Source organism: Tachysurus vachellii, chromosome 20, assembly GCF_030014155.1.
Source record: "Tachysurus vachellii isolate PV-2020 chromosome 20, HZAU_Pvac_v1, whole genome shotgun sequence".
Classification (NCBI taxonomy): Eukaryota; Metazoa; Chordata; class Actinopteri; order Siluriformes; family Bagridae; genus Tachysurus; species Tachysurus vachellii.
The window spans coordinates 9,913,394-9,924,410 of record NC_083479.1 but is presented as its reverse complement, the minus strand read 5'-3'; the positions used below and the strand labels follow the sequence as shown (position 1 = coordinate 9,924,410).

Sequence of the window (11,017 nt, the reverse complement as noted above, 5' to 3'; positions counted from 1 at the left end):
GTGCCCTGCGATGGGTTGGCACTCCATCCAGGGTGTATCCTGCCTTGATGCCCAAAGACGCCTGAGATAGGCACAGGCTCCCCGTGACCCGAGGTAGTTCGGATAAGCGGTAGAAGATGAATGAATGAATGAATGTCGTTACTTTGCTCAGGTTCAACAACAGTTAACCATTTTCTTCATTCAAGTTAACGAGTTCCTTACAATGATCAGAATGCATGCTTATTTGATGCGAGTAGTGTACACTAGTACATGTGTCATTCCATTGTACAAACATACATAGTAACAAACTGCCTTGTGTAAATTAGTATAAGTAGACAGAATAAAAGTGGCTGGTAACCACTTTCTTCAAATCCTACCCTGTAACCATTAATAACATTTTCTAACTCTGTCTATCAAGGAAACTAACAAAAAAGACTTAACAGCCGATACACAAACTGATCACCCTGCACACCCAAGTTAGTGATTTTTTTTTGTGTTGCCAAGGATTTTGTGACCAGTCGGTACTATGTACATCTCTTACCATCTCAAAATAAAGATTTTTGGTTTATATTCTGTCTTACTTACACTGTTATACTTTTATTAATAACATATGGGAAAACAGTGATAACAAAAACTCCAACATGATAGATGTATTAAACTGAACTCACAATTTAATGTGAGCCAACAAGTTTTTCAAGTTGTTGAATTAAAAAAAAAATTACTAATGTTTTAAACAAAACAGCAACTGAAAATAAAAGAAATGAATAAATGACTGGGCTGCAAGTACTGAATACCTTTTTTTTATATATATAATTTCTTTCTTTTTAGAATTTTAATCAGCTAAGTTACTAGATATCTTTTGACTAGGTTTTTAACAGTTCACAATCCAATATTTCTGACATTTTACGCATGGCTGTAAGGATTTGTCTATTTAGTCACAAGAGTATTAGTAAGGTCAGGCACTGATGTCAGGTGAGGAGGCCTGGCATGTAGGTGCCATTCAATTTCGACCCTAAGGTGTAAAGTATAGTTGAGGTCAGGGCTTTGTGCAGGCCACTCAAGTATGTCCATGCCAACCTTGTCAAATCATGTCTTTATGAACCTTGCTCATTGCACAGGGACATTGTTATTCTGGAACAGGTTTGGGACTCTTAATTCCAGTGAAGACAGATCTTTATGTTACTATACATTCCAGACAACTGTGTGCCTCCAACATTAGTGGAACATTTTGGCAAAGGCAAAGTTTAAAGGTCAGGTGTCCACTTACTTTTGGCCATATAGTATACTTCAGAATATAGTATAGATGGAGTACTTTGCATTTTTTGATCAAGACAATGAAAATGACAGAAATAAGTACTAAACTTACAGTAGTCTGTTTGAAGTTTGTTGTTTTTTTGTGCTAAACACGTAGCTATATTGCTAATTGCTCTCATTTAACATCAGAAGCACTGGGGCAAGGAACACAGAGACATATCAGGACTACCACAAAAAATCCACATATACTATGCTTTTATGAATGTTTTTTGTAAATGACAATTCTACTGGGACATTAATAACACACATAACATCAGAGCCACAAATACTTATGAAGACTAACATACACTCAGTTGGACATTTATTAGGTACACCTACTATGTAGGTGAACTTTGTAGATACTTAATTACTAACTGTGGGCCATCTGTTGCTTTGCAGTTTGGCAGAATACACACTGCCACCAACAATCCACTCCTCCCTCCCCAGCCTCCAATAACTACACACACAAAATTTATGAATGGAAATGAACCATCTCTGACCAGATACTGTATGATGGTCCAACTGTATATAATGAATGAGTATGTGGTGCTTGAGTATTTACTCACTGAATACTCACTCAATTTTCTATACCAACTTACATGATTATATTGGAACAAATGTACCATACTGAACTAAACTGTAACTTTCCTTTACACTGGGCTCGTACATCAGTGATACACCCATTGTACCTTAAGATGTATATTTTACCTAGAAAGGTGCAAGTATCTTCAAAGCTTCACTCTAAAAGCTAATTACAGTCCAATTCCCTGCATCTGGGATTATGTATTATGTATTATATAGTATTATGCTTTTGTACAATATACAGCAGCAGTAGTGTGTGTAACATATCATCCGTATATGTTACACACACTACTGCTGCTGTATATTGTTCAAAAGCATAATATTGCACAACTCTGTTATTTGCACTATCATGCACTTCTCACACTTTTTGTACATAAATGATCAGTCATATATTCTGTATTCCTATTTAATACTCATACTGTCTATATTGTCTCACAATATCTGTATCGTCTCATATAGTCTGTTTTGTCTTGTCTTGTATAGTCCAAGCTAAATGTATAGTATAGTGTTATTTATGTCTGTACTTTTGAGAGTCACAAACAGCTGGAACCACATTCCTTGTGTGCGTCAACACACTTGGTCAATAAACATTATTCTGATTCTGATTCTGATCTGTCCATTTTCTGTTCCACTTATCCAATGCAGTGTCAGGTAGCCTGGGGAATCCAGCACAAGGCAGGGGAAACCTTTTACAAGGTGCTCACTATGGACAATCCTAGAGATGCCAAACACTCTACAATGCTACCCACTAAGCCACCCTAAGTACCCCAATTACAGTACAAATGTGCACTGTAAATGTTTTTAATTGCACTAAAATAAAATAAATAAATAAACAAATTTAATATGTTAAAAAATAAGGGTACATTTTAGTCATCTTTTTCCCTGAAAGTGCATGAAATGTATTTGTGACTAAATAACACAGACATGTAATTGACAGTATCTTAGTTCTATGACTAGGATTACTTTGCATAGTCATTAGTAAAGGTCCTTGTGAGTGACTACCAAATGTATCTATCAATGTACGGCTTTGCCAGCGGTTTTGTAGTGAATAAACCTCTAGTAGATTAGTAAACAAGTCTGAATAAAGAAATATACCGTGGAAATGCTACTAGAATGATTCCAACAAGTCAACTATTTCTTTGTAGGAACCAAAACATCACAAGCACACCAGCTACTGTATACAAGAAGGCTAAGTCTAAGTGACCTAATCATCATTTACTCCTGTTCATCACCTCGTTTTTTACCTTTTGTTTTGTTAGCAAGAAGCTATGGGCTTGTTAATGACATGAAAAAATGAGATTACAGGTTAGAATACAGAGAAGTGCTGTTGATAAAAAAAAGAGGGCATGAGAGTCTGATGGGATTTAACACGGAAATTCAAATTAGCACTAAGTACCTAAGTCGTATCACGTGACTGTATATACATATACACACACACACATATATATATATATATATATATATATAGTATAGTGAAATAGTGCGTTTGTGTTGTTATGGTATATAACATGCTGTGTGTTTGACATTGTCCCTGTTGTGATCTCAGGCGAATGAAGTGCCTCCATGTTCACATCGACTGAACATTTCGTCCTCCATCACCGCCGAACAAAAAGAGCTCGTAGACATGTGTACAGAGTGTGAGTGTATCACCGAGACATTAAACCACAATGTTGGATTAATGTATGTTTCGGATGGGCGTTTAATCGGTACACGGTCTCTGTGTGGCTGCGTGCTGCTGCCTCTCAAGGCGCGCGGCCAATCGCGGCTGGCGATACCAAACACACACGTTCACTTACTCTGTGTACAGTAACACACACAAAAAGTGAACATAGACATACACACTGTCGGGAGGTGACAGAGGTGCACAACGATACAACGGCAGCAACACTGTGTCCGCCGAGTCACTTTAAAGTGCCCTGGCTGTTTCAGGTAAGCACCCAAGAGCTCTCATATCACAAACACTTCAGTGACCATGTCTCTCATACAACACCCAGGAAGCATTAAGTGCTCTCTCTCTCTCTCTCTCTCTCTCACACACACACATACACACACACACACTGACTCGGTGGTCTGGAATTGTGTATTTTTATATCTCAGACATTTCAGTCAGACTGAAATGTGAAAAGTTGACGCTAGGCCGAAATTATGATGGTACTTATTAAGTGGCTAGGCCAGTCATACACAAAGCTATGGACATCCACACACACACACACACACACACACACTGTTCAAGGCAGTTGTGGGGACGCAGTAGTTAGGGGGAGGGCTGGAGAAAAACATGCACAGAAAAACTGTTCGACTGAATCGAAAGTACTGCTACAGCGACTCGTTTATCCTCCTGACGACTCGTTTAGAGGATTACACACTGTTTCTGTTCACTTTTTGTCGACTTCGAGGTCGGACTGCAAAAGCGTTCACGGCGACGTCCATCCGGTTAGAGAGAAAAAGCAGCAGGCGCTTAAAGTGTGTGTGCGCGTGAGTGTGTGCGCGTGAGTGTGTGTGCTCTACTGTACGGCCAGTGCAGAAGGATGTGTCAGTAAGTTTAAGGTGGACGGAGGTTGGAATGACAAGGCCTTGGTGTTTGGGCTCGCCTTCATGGGGTAAGTTTCCGTTTTTCGACGCCGTCATGACAGAAAACTCAGATGTATTTTGCTCCTAAACAGCGTCAGTGCGGATTTATTGGCAGCTCGCGGATATTCGGTGCGAATTTTCGTGTCAGTTTGTTGCACCGTGCGGCGCGAGACAGCTTCGGGACTCAACACCGTTCCCTACAGCGGATTCGATGATACCCAAATTGCGATTGCTGGCGTGTCAGACTGAGCATAAACACACTCAAGTGTTTTCTACGTGAACCCGATCGTGCACGATAAAGCACAGCGACAACACGTACGACACCAAGCCGAGAAGCAGCTCTCATCAGAGCCACAGAACGGAGGCACTTCCCCTCATCATACCGTCAGCTTAACACTAAAAAGCCGGTGAACACGCGTGAACCGATCACCAATACGGTCAATCTAGCACGAAGTTTAAGTTACAAAAGTGACACGATGTCGAGCAAGACCTCGTAACACAGGGCTTTTCCTCGAGATCTGCTCCTGACACGTTCGGAGAGCAGAGCAGCAGTTCGCATCAGTGAGCTAAAGCTAGCTAGCGAGCTACTTTTATTCGCTGCGACTCAGTTGGAGAGACCTGTCGAGGCGCCTCGGCACTAAAGTCTTCACTGAAAACTCGTTATAACTAATAAAACCACACAACCAGTCGAAGGAGCAGGTATTTGTCTGCTTCTGTTTTCCGTCAGGAGTTTGACAGGAGTGAGATTTCTGCTTCGTTTTCCCTAAAGCAAGATGGACTCTCTTTGGCTTGTCTGTCTTGTCAGACCCCAGATCGACATTTTGCACCGAGATGTAAAACCGAGCACGATTTGACTAGGGCTCATTTGGCCTAAATAATGACTCTTGTGTGGAAATATAACAAAAATTGGTGATATGTGGAGCTTTTAATGTACTTCATGACTGATACGCTGATCTTGAGGGCACTTGGCTTGCACCGGTCTCTCTACCTGCAAAACTAAACACTAAACACAGCGTCCGGTTTATCCAATCACACACCGAGCAGGTAATGAACCGATTCCGGGATTCGGCATCGGTTACTTTACGATTCATCGATAGTAAATGAACAAGCCATCCATAGTTAGTAGCTTCATCGCTGCACGTCTCTCTCTCTCTCTCTCTCTCTCTCTCTCTCTCTCTCTCTCTCTCACTCACACACACACACACACACACACACACACACACACACACACACACACACACACAAACACACACACACGACGAGGTGAAATGTCCTTTTAAAATGTCGCTGACCGCCACTGTGTGCTGCATTAGGCTGTAGTTCCTGCATTGAGGACGAGGTGTGTGTGTGTGTGTGTGTGTGTGTGTGTTTTTGTAGGTCACCATCATCGCATGTCACAGCCTGACTGACAGATCCATCTTCATCTTACAAATCCAGCATTTCCATAGTCTGTGATTAAGTAAGTAACTCCTTCCGATCATGCCATGTTTTGGTTTTGATCTCAGACACCATGCGGACTCTTTATACCTTTTCAACTTTATGTCCAGCCTGGCCGCAGATCACCTAATCGTTACCGCATATCACAATCATACACTCATACCTAACCTAATCATGAATACACAGGAATTATGTGGTCAGGTAGAAAGGTCTAAAAAAAAAAATTCATGGTAAGACATCTGCAGAAAGCAAGACCGCAAATATCAGTCTATCGTAGTGTCTGTTTACAGTTTTCTATTATGTAAAATAGCCCAAAGTCACTGTTGAATGGTACAAATGACCAGAAATTACGATTTGTGTAATCTTTACTCTTATATGATGATGGTATATATCTCATACATGGGTGTATATGCACAATAACACCCCTTTTTCTGTTTCAGCTGAACACACAGCACATTCGGTTAGCATCAGAAGAAACGCATGCTTTTATTTTCAGTGATAACTTACTGTTCAAAGTAGATTAGGGTAGATTATGATTGAATCCTTCTGTAATCCTATATGATCATGTTGATAATATTGCGATAATTAATGGATGCAAGGTTCAGACAGATTGCTAATGTCATTGTTAGTGAAATGAAATTCTGGTGAAATCTGGATTACTAGTTTAACATACAGTATTGTTTATTTTAACGTTTTAAACGCTCTGACTTGCATTTCTTAGACTACAGACCTTCCTAATTAATCTATAGTTACAGAATAATTCAGGTAATCACTAATAATATGCTTATTAAATAATGAATATTCCAGGTTCATAGGATTAAAAAACAAATACATACAAATCCCTGAAACACCCTTCAGATATTTGTCTTTGATTATTAACCATGCATTTTAAATTTTACTTACTTTTAAGAAGAAGACAAATACTTTCACCAATAAAACATAATAGACACAATATGGCCAAATGTATGTGGCCTTAACTTGGCTAACACACCAATATGAGGTTGCTGGGCTTCCTGTTTGAACACCATGCGAACTAATATGGATTTGCATTTTTCTGGGAATATTTTGGAGAGTGCCTGTGAGAATTTGGGGCCTTTCATTCAAAAGAGCATTTGTGAGGTCGGGCACTGATGTAGGACGAGAAGATCTGTTTGTTGGGTGAGTTTGGGGGTCTTTGAGGCCACTGGATTTCCTCCACATCAAACTTATCAAACTATGTCTTGATGGATTTCACCATGTGCATAGGAGTATTGTCATGTTGGATATCTTTGTCTCAATCCCTGAAAAACAGCTCCAGAGCATTAGCCCTCCTCCACTAAACTTTATTGGCTCTGTCTATCCCGGTAGGAAGTATTCTCCATCAGATTGCTAGATAACAAAGCGTGATTCATCACTCCAGAGAACATGTTTCACTGCTCCAGAGTCCAGTAGTGGTGTGTGTTATACCACTCCAGCCAGCACTTGGCATTTCACAGTGATCTTAGGCTTGTGCACAGTTGCTTGGCTATGGAAACTCATTTCATGGAGCTCCTTACACACAGTCCTCATGCTGGTGTTGCATCCAGTGGCAGTTGGAGAGAGTGATGCAACACAAGACAGGTGATGAGATTCATGGATGAGATTTTGTTGCTTCTTAATGCTTGACAAGGGCAGAGCTAGCATGGCAGAAATGCCGAAGTTGGCATCATATGACTGCCATGTTTAAAGTCACAGAGCTCTTCTGTATGACCCAGTTTACTGGCAACGTTTTGGCGCTTTCAAGTCATAAAAATCGGATTTACGAGTTGAACGTGTGTGAATCTCAACATAGAGTTGTAATTACGAGTAGGAAAGATTTCAAGTTGGAGGCGTGTCAAGGAGAAAACATGGTGGAATCGAGTAATGTCTGTAGTTACAGGAACATGTTGAAATTGATTGATTGTTTACTACGGTGGCCGAGAAGTGCAAAACAAATGAACAAATCCGAAACCAAATTAACAAATCCAAAAACAAATGAACAAATCCGAAAACAAATGAACAAATCCGAAACCAAATGAACAAATCCGAAACCAAATGAACAAATCCGAAAACAAATGAACAAATCCGAAAACAAATGAACAAATCCGAAAACAAATGAACAAATCCGAAAACAAATTAACAAATCCGAAAACAAATTAACAAATCCGAAAACACATTAACAAATCCGAAAACAAATTAACAAATATGAAAACAAATTAACAAATATGAAAACACATTAACAAATCCGAAAACACATTAACAAATCCAAAAACAAATGAACAAATCCGAAAATACAACGACAAGTCAGACAACCCGGAAACGGTAGTGTATCGTTTTTTGAATGGAAACTTACCGATCATTGGACAAGACACCTGTCACTCAAGATATACAGGTATGGAATCTTATGTGTAATGTGTAAAGTTCTCCGTTTAAATATAAGAAAATAACAGAATTAATCCACAGTAACCCATTCCATCCATCAATTCCAACTTTTCCCTGCGGCAGACTGTTGAACTTCATGTATACCTTGAGTGACAGGTGTCTTGTCCAATGATCGGTACGTGTTCCAATCACAAACTATACCAACCGGGTTGTCTGAATTGTCATTGTGTTTTCGGATTTGTTAATGTGTTTCGTGCACCGATTCAGACAACCCGGAAGAGGTAGGTATAGTTTGTAAAAATTTAAACTTAACGATCATTGGACAAGACAACTGTCATTCAAGATATACAGGTGAATGAAAGGTGTCTCGTCCGATGATCGGTAAGTTTCCTTTCGCAAACTATACCAACCTCTTCCGGGTTGTCTGACTTGTCGTTGTGTTTTCAGATTTGTTAATGTGTTTTCGGATTTGTTAATGTGTTTTCGGATTTGTTAATGTGTTTTCGGATTTGTTAATGTGTTTTCAGATTTGTTAATGTGTTTTCGGATTTGTTAATGTGTTTTCGGATTTGTTAATGTGTTTTCGGATTTGTTAATGTGTTTTGCACTTCTCGGCCACCGTAATTTACTCATCTCAGAAGCCAATTTCAGTTATTACATGTTTGGTATCCATAGCAACTTATTATAATACAACATTTGTTGACATGTAAGAGTTACAGTAGATGTTGTACTATATAGACCACATTACTTGTGGTGACATGTTTGTCAGGCTTTTGTTTATTTACAAGCTAATTCCCTGCACCAAATGCGACATTATACAAACACCTTTGCTGTTCATTTTCTAGAAGCAGAGTTTAAAAAAAGCCTTGCTTTAGTATATTTAAGAGTGACGATACATCTCCATCTGACCAAAGTGACTTACATTTACAGCATTTGACAGACGCCCTTATCCAGAGTGACTTACATTATCTCATTTTTATACAACTGAGGGTTAAGGGCCTTGCTCAGGGGCCCAACAGTGGCAGCTTGGTGGACCTGGGATCGAACTCACAACCTTCTGATTGGTAGCCCAACACCTTAACCACTAGGCTACCACATGCCCTTGAAAGCACCTGATGTTCTCATTACGTCTTCCTAACACTGAACTCAATAATAAGGGGGTGTTCACATACTTTTGTCTGTGTAGCGTATCCCATGTACACAATGGGAGCAGAGCCATCAGAACTATCACTCGTGGTTGCCCCAAGTGATGGAGGGAAATGTAATTGCATGAAAAATGCAATACATTGTTCAAAATTATTCATCAGTCATTAAACCGAAGTAGCGTTGTCCTTATTGATTATTTTCATAATTGGTTAATTGACTGTATCCCTCATGTAGTCTCTATATCGTGGTATCAGAAAACATACCGGTACAGACTATTGTTAACATTTTTTTGAGTAATGATTAAAGTGCTTCACAAAGGCTTTGTTTTATCCTAAAATCTAATTTTTTAAATAAAAAATCCCAACAATAACATTTTGAATAATGTATATACAAAATATTTTTAAATATTCCTGATTAAAATAATTATTGTGTCTTTAGCTTTGCTATTTCTTACTTAAGACAGGGAAGAGATATTATAATGACTTTATTAAATCTTGATTAAATTTTCAGACTTCAGTCTTAAAGCTCAAACAATATATACAGGCTTTTATGTTAGAAAAACTTTTGTGTTTTCATAATCATAACTTATTGTCAGAGATGGTCAGAGTATCGTTTGTTGTTTTTTCTCAAGTAAAAGTAGTTATGAAAAAAGTTTTCATCCATGTATCTCCTTAAATAAGAATAAAAAACTAAACGTGGCTGTTACGGCTGATTTATATTTCTGCATTAATGCGTATTTGCGTGGCGAGAGAGGAATCATGGGTAATCATGACCCTCACTAGAGTCCTTCCGCAAGCTAACTACGTGGTGTGAATCTCTCCAGTGCTGTGCATCAGGTGAAAGCTGATTGGTCGTAAGGGAGGTGTGTCTGAGTGCATAGATGAACAGTTTGACGACACGTTGTGACTATTTCAGTGGGTGAAATCAAATTCAGTTTGATATGGTTTAAATCGGAGTAATACTTTAAATCTCAAGCATTAAACACATCTGAAGGGGTTAGGGTCAAAAAGAAAGACTGAAAAATAGCTTCCTGAGAGCGTAGTCCATTAAAAACCGCTCTGAACTGTTTTAACGGATGGAAAAAAGTTTAAACTTTACTTTTTACTCTGTTTAAAAGTATTCTGTCTGCTAGTCTCTCATACAAGTGTCATTTGCAGAATGCTTGATTTCATACATTTTTTATCAAGGTGTGTGTGTGTATATATATATATATATAATATTTTTTTTTTTTGCCATGGTTTCATTTTTGAAGTCAGTATTCAGGTTTTCAGTGTTCAGGAAATAAAGTTTGAACATATAGACGCAGAAGCATTCTATCTTAGTGTGTGATCCTTGTTGTTGTTTTTTTTTATCAGGTTATTTACAACTTGGGAATGGAAGAAAGAATGCAACTTTAACTGTAATCTAAACTCAGTTGTCTTATTTAAAGGTAGAAAATGGGTGCATTGCAGGAACAGTGAACCTAATTGATCCAACAGTTGATTGCACCAGCTGCTGGTGTGTAAACAGCAATTTTAACAAGTCAGGTGTACGATTTAGCTTAAGTACAGTTTGAGGTGTAATGCTAGGTTGGAGTTAGATGATATGCATCCAGATATGACGTCTATTCCAAACCCTTATGAGTGACACC

At 38.8% G+C, this 11,017-nt stretch overlaps 1 protein-coding gene across 4 annotated transcripts in view; it reads left to right on the top strand.

The window, feature by feature from the left end:
* The first annotated feature begins 3,655 nt into the window (after positions 1–3,655).
* The window catches only part of LOC132863216 (HMG box transcription factor BBX), a 39,366-nt gene continuing 32,004 nt past the window's right edge, over positions 3,656–11,017 (top strand). For 2 of the 4 annotated variants that reach the window (XM_060895899.1, XM_060895895.1), the window contains exons 1-2: positions 4,109–4,454; positions 5,803–5,884. The gene's annotated coding sequence lies outside the window, so the exon portion shown is untranslated. Of the gene's footprint in view, positions 3,784–4,108; positions 4,455–5,343; positions 5,470–5,802; positions 5,885–11,017 lie in introns of those variants that run through there. The other 2 variants (XM_060895896.1, XM_060895897.1) reach the window with 2 other exon arrangements.